Raw genomic sequence first — 6,252 nt, forward strand, 5'->3', positions numbered from 1 at the left:
CAGGAGAAGAGAGCTCTTGTCCTTGGGTCCTGCTTATGAGTTTCCCACAGGCAACAGGTTGACCTCTGTGGGGTGTGGACTAGATGGGCCTTTGGCAGCAGCTCTCCAGAATCACAGATGGGTGTGTTTTCCAGTCCTAGGATATAGTTCCAGGGACTGAATGTGGGACCTTCTGCATGGAAAGCTTTTGCTCTCATGCTGTCCTACAGCCTCGCTCCATTTGTTTGTTGGCCTTTTTGATATTTTAGAGAAATGATTGGTAGAGAAGGCAAGAGCGGTTCATTTTCTTTTAATGATTTGCTAACTTGGTGCAATTCTAGTCAGACATGTCAGGATAAAATTGGAGTAGACGTAGCAGCCATAAAAATGAAATTAATCACAAGGTCATCACCTTTGTCCCCAATGTGGCAGATATAAGCTGTTCCCAGGAAGCCAGAAATCCATACAAGAGGGCTTTTAAGAATTTTGTAGGGCAGGGGAGTGTGGGGGGGAGAAGGTAAGGCTTAAGTTTAAGCTTCAATAAAATCCAAATTTACAAGCATCAGATTTATCACCAGCCTTTCATTACTTCAAGCTTTGCTGTCTTCTCATGAAATGAAACAAGATCTAGGTCTGTTGTGTTATTGCACGTTCTCTTTGTTTGCTGTCGTTCACACATATAGTTTTCATAACTGCTGGTAAATCACACAAAGTATATTCCATATGCCTCTCTCCAACAAATGGCCCCTATGAATGCATGCAAGGAGGACCAATAGCAGAGGTATCAGGCAATAACATGTTAACACTGCATGACTAAAAAATATCACATTGCAGACAGGCAGAAAATTAAGCACACCTTTGGAACTTTTGGCGTAACTTGAAAAAAAGAAGGTTCAAAAGCTCAGAGCTCAGCCAAAACTCCTCAGTATTTCATAAACATTTTCAGTAACGCCTCCCTTTTCAGTATTTTTTTTTAAAAAACAATTCCTTACAAGGTTGTTTGCTCATTTACTTTGCCCTCACTTGCTCCTAGTGATGTCGTGTTATAGCCAAATCTGACTGGCCAGACACCACTGTGACATCATATTCTCCTGGCTCTTCCTGATTGGGTGGGATCCCCTTTGTGACTCATTCAGGCTAGAAGAAGCAGAGTAAATATAAAAATAAAAACCTGCAGGGCAATAACAGCAGCAGCAGCATCAGCAGCAACAACAACAACAATTTATATATTTATACCCCGCCCATCTGGTTGGGTTTCCCCAGCCACTCTGGGCAGCTTCCAACAAAAGATTAAAAATACATTAAAACATCAGTCATTAAAAACTTCCCTAATCAGGGCTCCCCTCAGATGTCTTCTAAACATCAGAGGGTTGTTTACAGTGGTACCTCGGGTTAAGAACTTAATTTGTTCTGGAGGTCTGTTCTTAACCTGAAACTGTTCTTAACCTGGGTACCACTTTAGCTAATGGGGCCTCCTGCTGCTGCTGCGCCGTCACCGCGCGATTTCTGCTCTCATCCTGAAGCAAAGTTCTTAACCTGAGGTACTATTTCTGGGTTAGCGGAGTCTGTAACCTGAAATGTCTGTAACCTGAGGTACCACTGTATTTCTTTGACATCCGATGGGAGGGTGCTTCACAGGGCGGGTGCCACTGCCCTTTGCCTGGTTCCCTGTAACCTCACTTCTTGCAGAGAGGGAACCACCAAAAGGCTCTTGGCACTGGAACCTCAGTGTCCGGGTTGAACAATTGGAATGGAGATGCTCCTTCAGGTATACTGTGCCAAACAATGGTGCCAAAAAGGATAGGAGGGGGAAAGTGAATATTCACGCAGTGCTTTTAAAGAAATATTTCTACCCCACCAAAATGAGTGGTTCTACCCTAAAATCAAAATTGGGGAAGATTCAATGCAGCTCTGCTAAAATCTGAACAAGAACATCACACTGAACCTATAAATTAGATGGAAGGGGCTTTGTTAACAAATACAATTGCTCAATACCAAGGTGATTTAATTGTCCCGAATTCCGCAGGATGTAATTACTGTTTTAGCAAACATATTCTTAAAGAAACATTAAACTGCAACAAGCTCAACCTGGCACCTGTGCAGCAGTAGCAACCAGTCGATAGTGCATTCCATTTTGTATGAGTTTAGACAGAAAACTGAGGGGGGAATGAAGCTGTAGCAACAATATATTTTAACTTACATACCCTGCTTCCTATCCTATCTCTTGGTTTCAGGCTGCATTTTGCAGAAAAACATATCGAAGTACTGAAAGTTTTCTACAGTGTAAATCCTTCAAAGCTAACATGGGGGGAAAACCACTAAGTAAAGCTGGTTTCTATATTGTTTGGACATAATGCAGTGCTCAGCCTAAATCATAAGGGAATAAGGCACTTAAAATAGGGTGTCATGTTTCATGGCAATAAAACAGAAGTTTGATTGAACCTTCCAGTTGATCCTGAAGTTTACTTATACACAAGAAGGAAAATATAGTCCCGAAGCCATTGTGATTTACTCCTTGGAAATGAGACACTCTGTATTAGCTTAAATAATTGCAGGAGCAGCTCTGACAATTTATTTCATGTTTAGACCGACCGTTGTTCAGTTCAGGTCACTGCTCATACCACACATGAATTTTAGTATCGAGCAAGCGCATCACAGGCTGTGAGCATTTATTCATTCCTTGTGCTTTACACAAGGCTTCTCCTCCAGCAAAGAGGAAATCCTGAATCAATTCCAATTTTAAATGTAGGTGTGTGGCCTGGTCCTAAGAATCCACCAGGATGCCCAATCTAGCCACTCCAGCATCAAAAAGAACATGTGCTGTGGTTGCTTTTCACTTAGTTCAAATTCAGTTAGCCTTCTCCCTCTCCTTCTCCATACCCTTGTTATATTTTGGCCCAGTTTAGTGGTAGAGCACATGCCTTTATTTATAATCCATTTGTAAAATTATTCATAGGTTGCTTTTAGGCACGCAGCACACTCAAGCCAGCTTCCATAGCATAAAAATGTGAGACATTTATAACAACAGCAGCATTTCACAATCATTTAAAAGCATAGGTCAATTAAAACAAGCAACATTACAAAGGAATATGCCTGCAGACATATGGATTCGATCAAACTAAGAGTAGACTCGTTGAAATTGCATTCAGTGGGTCTACCCTGAGTATAACTTAGTCAGATACATATGACAGAGAGCTGTTTTGAAAATGGAAAGCTTTTCTAATAATGAAGTCCATATTACGAGAAGGCGGTCCAAAATAAATGGGTTTTTAAAACCCATTTTAAAATTTGCAGCATTATGATCAAACACACCTCCATAGAGAGTTCAGCAAAAGCAAATTGGACTTCAAGCTGTCTTGGTGAAATTGGTGGGAGGGAGGATTCATCCATAATCATGTTTCTTACTTGTTAATCTTGAATGGCACAACACAATTCCATCCATTACTTGGTGCATGAATGCTGTCAAAATACTGTTTCTTTGCTATAAAATAAATGTAAAAAAACCAATCTGGGGCCAAGACAGACAAGGCCCGTTCTCTTGTGCCTGCCAGCTCTTGTGCAGGTGGTCATTGCTACTATCCCCTGACACTTCCAAGATAGTGGGCAGTGGATCTGGAATCCCTTTCCAGCCTCAGGGCCACACTTACTTGTGGGCATCCTTCTAAGGGACACATGTTTGGTGAACAGTGCCAGAGCCAAAAAAAGTGCTTAGAGCAAGGGACTCTTCCTTTTGTGTGTGTTGACATGCAAAAACTGTGGTTTACACACACACACACACACACACACACACACACACAAGAACCCCCTCCATCTTCCATCCAGGTGAGCAAGAGGCATTCTCCCAGTTGAAGGAGAGCACAGAGCGGGGCTGGTGAGAGGAATGGCCTGGGAAGGAGGTGTGATCTAGGGAGAGCCCTGAGGATTAGATCAAGAGACTTGGAGGGCCTCTTCTGACTCCTGGACCTGAAATCCCCCACCCCTGCACAAATGGTTCCCCTGGTACCACATGATGTGGTGTCTGTTTGTAGATGTTAATGGGAAACTCAAGCATTGAACTCTGATCATATCTAAGCTTTCTTACATATTGGGTTCCTTTTTAAGAATAACTACAAAGAACAGTGATGGGGAAATGGTTGTTTTATGGCCATCCACCAAAAGGTTGGCCTTCAGGTTCACTACAGCATCCAGTTGTCATCTTCTTCTGGATGCGTTTCTGTAACTGGCCAAGTCAGGTTGGCAGAGTTTTTGAGCACTTCCAGAGACCCTCATCCCACTTCAGTCCTGCTTCAACCTTCTTTTCCTTTCCCCCACCAGGATCATAGAAGACCAGATAATTGATCCATAGAGCCCAGCGTTCTGTACTGGGATGAATGTCAATAATTCATCAGGGCTTCAGGCAGAGGCTGAACCTTGGGCTTTCTAGATGAAATGCATGGACTCCACCACTTTGCCAAGGTTTCTACTGACCTCAACAATCTTTTCTCTGACAGCTTCTTTCTCTTGATGTGAAGTTTCCTGCAGTCTAGAACTTAGTCCTTGCTTTGCGTTTCACAGGAGATTTCTATGTCTTCGTTCCCACCTATCTGTTTTCTTTTCAATTTTTATTTTTCTTCCTTGATCACCTTTCTCTACACCTGGTTCTGGAAGAGCCTACCCATGGTCTCACTTCTTAGCAGTGTTGAAGAACATTGAACATCAGAGATGTTCCATAAATGGAATTCCCAGTAGAGGTGACTTTTATTTACTTCCACATAAGGGCTTTCAGAGCCAGAAGTGGATGGAATAATGGTGTCATCTAGTGCTCACGTAAGCCTATTGCAGCTGGCAAACCCATTACTTTCAAAAGTAAGGAGTCTTTTGAAGATGCCAAAGAAAACAAAGCTAGCCTTGTGCCTTGATTATTCAAGTTCCCTAGTAAACTTTAGGACACCAGCAGAGTTAATCCACACACACCAGTCTTTTGCCTTCTGCTGCTGAGTACTAGCAGCCTTTTGGCATTCTCATCCTATGACTGAAAGCCAACATTGACAAGTTGGTAGCCCAGTTCATTTTGGAACATGGGCATTTTGGGGTATTGCATTGCAGGGTTTGAACCAGGAGCTGTGTAGATTGCAGACTCTTGCTCTGCTCCTACATCTGATGAGCTGGAGAAGGTGTATCAGGCATATCAAGCTGTCACATCTGCATAAAAGGCTGGAATATTCCTGTGCCAGAGAATGAAGGACACCACAGTTTAAGAAGGATATTGTCATGAGTCCAATGGAGACATCTTGGCAGGGCTGGTCAGAAAGGGAGAAGGGAGAAGGAATGGGATGGAGTTGTGGAATCTGATTCTGGAGAGGGCCCAGTGGTTTCAGAGATGTTGATCTGGAGACTGGGGCATGACCAACAGGTTCTTGAGAAAAGGCCCCACCACTGTACCATCAGACATCCCAAGAGCCAAGGAGAAGTCACCTACCTTGTCCTTGGCACCACCTCCCATCATAGTAGCACACAACACCTCCAGGGAGGCACTTAAGGTTGGATCAGACAGTGAACCAGTCATGGTAATTCTACGTCTATCTCCAAGTTTGCAACAATGGCTGAGATGACACAAGGAGGTCCAGCCTACTCAGGTTCAACCTCCAGCATCTCCGAATAGGGCTGGAAATATCATCTATCTGAAAATCTGGAGAGCTGCTTGTGGCGATCACACAGGGTCCCCGGAAGATTTTTTTTTTATGCTGTTGTTGATTTCCTTTTGTTTGATCTTGTGGTGTTCTGTGTCGCTGGCTTTTGCCGTAATAAAACTAACTAACAGGGTCCCCGGACGTTTGATGGTCTATTGATCCCTGTGCCACCACTGTGATTGCGTCCCCGCTGCCACCAACCTGTTTCTCTAGGGTACACACAAAGTCCAGACAGTTGTTAACATTAAATCAAATAAGCAAGTTTATTTTATAAGCATTAACAAGGTTATGGTTTCAGATAATTTTTCTTGTCAGTTTCTTAATCTTAGTTTCTTTACCGGCCTATACCTTCCTAATAACTTCTAACTGATTATCCCAACTGTCTATCTGACTCCTCCTAACAGTTTCTCTCACTCTCTCACATCAAAATTAGACCAACCCACAGACTTATCCTCCCTCTTCCTTCTCCAACTCCCAACTGACTTACCAACAACTCCCACCCTAACTCTAAATCCTCCCCTTGGGTTCCCACTGGCCAATCATGACACACTCATTTAACCCTTTCCTTATGGCCCACCTAGGAGGGCAAACGCCACACTGCTGT

General features: G+C 43.1%; 1 long non-coding RNA gene across 1 annotated transcript; it reads right to left on the reverse strand.

The window, feature by feature from the left end:
- Positions 1-273: 273 nt before the first annotated feature.
- Positions 274-999, reverse strand: LOC307223436. The gene is made up of 2 exons (XR_013842086.1): positions 836-999; positions 274-726 (listed from the first exon to the last, which is right to left on the reverse strand). It is a non-coding gene; the product is annotated as an uncharacterized lncRNA (long non-coding RNA).
- Between the last annotated feature and the right edge of the window lie 5,253 nt (positions 1,000-6,252).

This window comes from Podarcis cretensis (assembly GCF_951804945.1).
Source record: "Podarcis cretensis genome assembly, chromosome: 8".
NCBI classification, from domain to species: domain Eukaryota; kingdom Metazoa; phylum Chordata; class Lepidosauria; order Squamata; family Lacertidae; genus Podarcis; species Podarcis cretensis.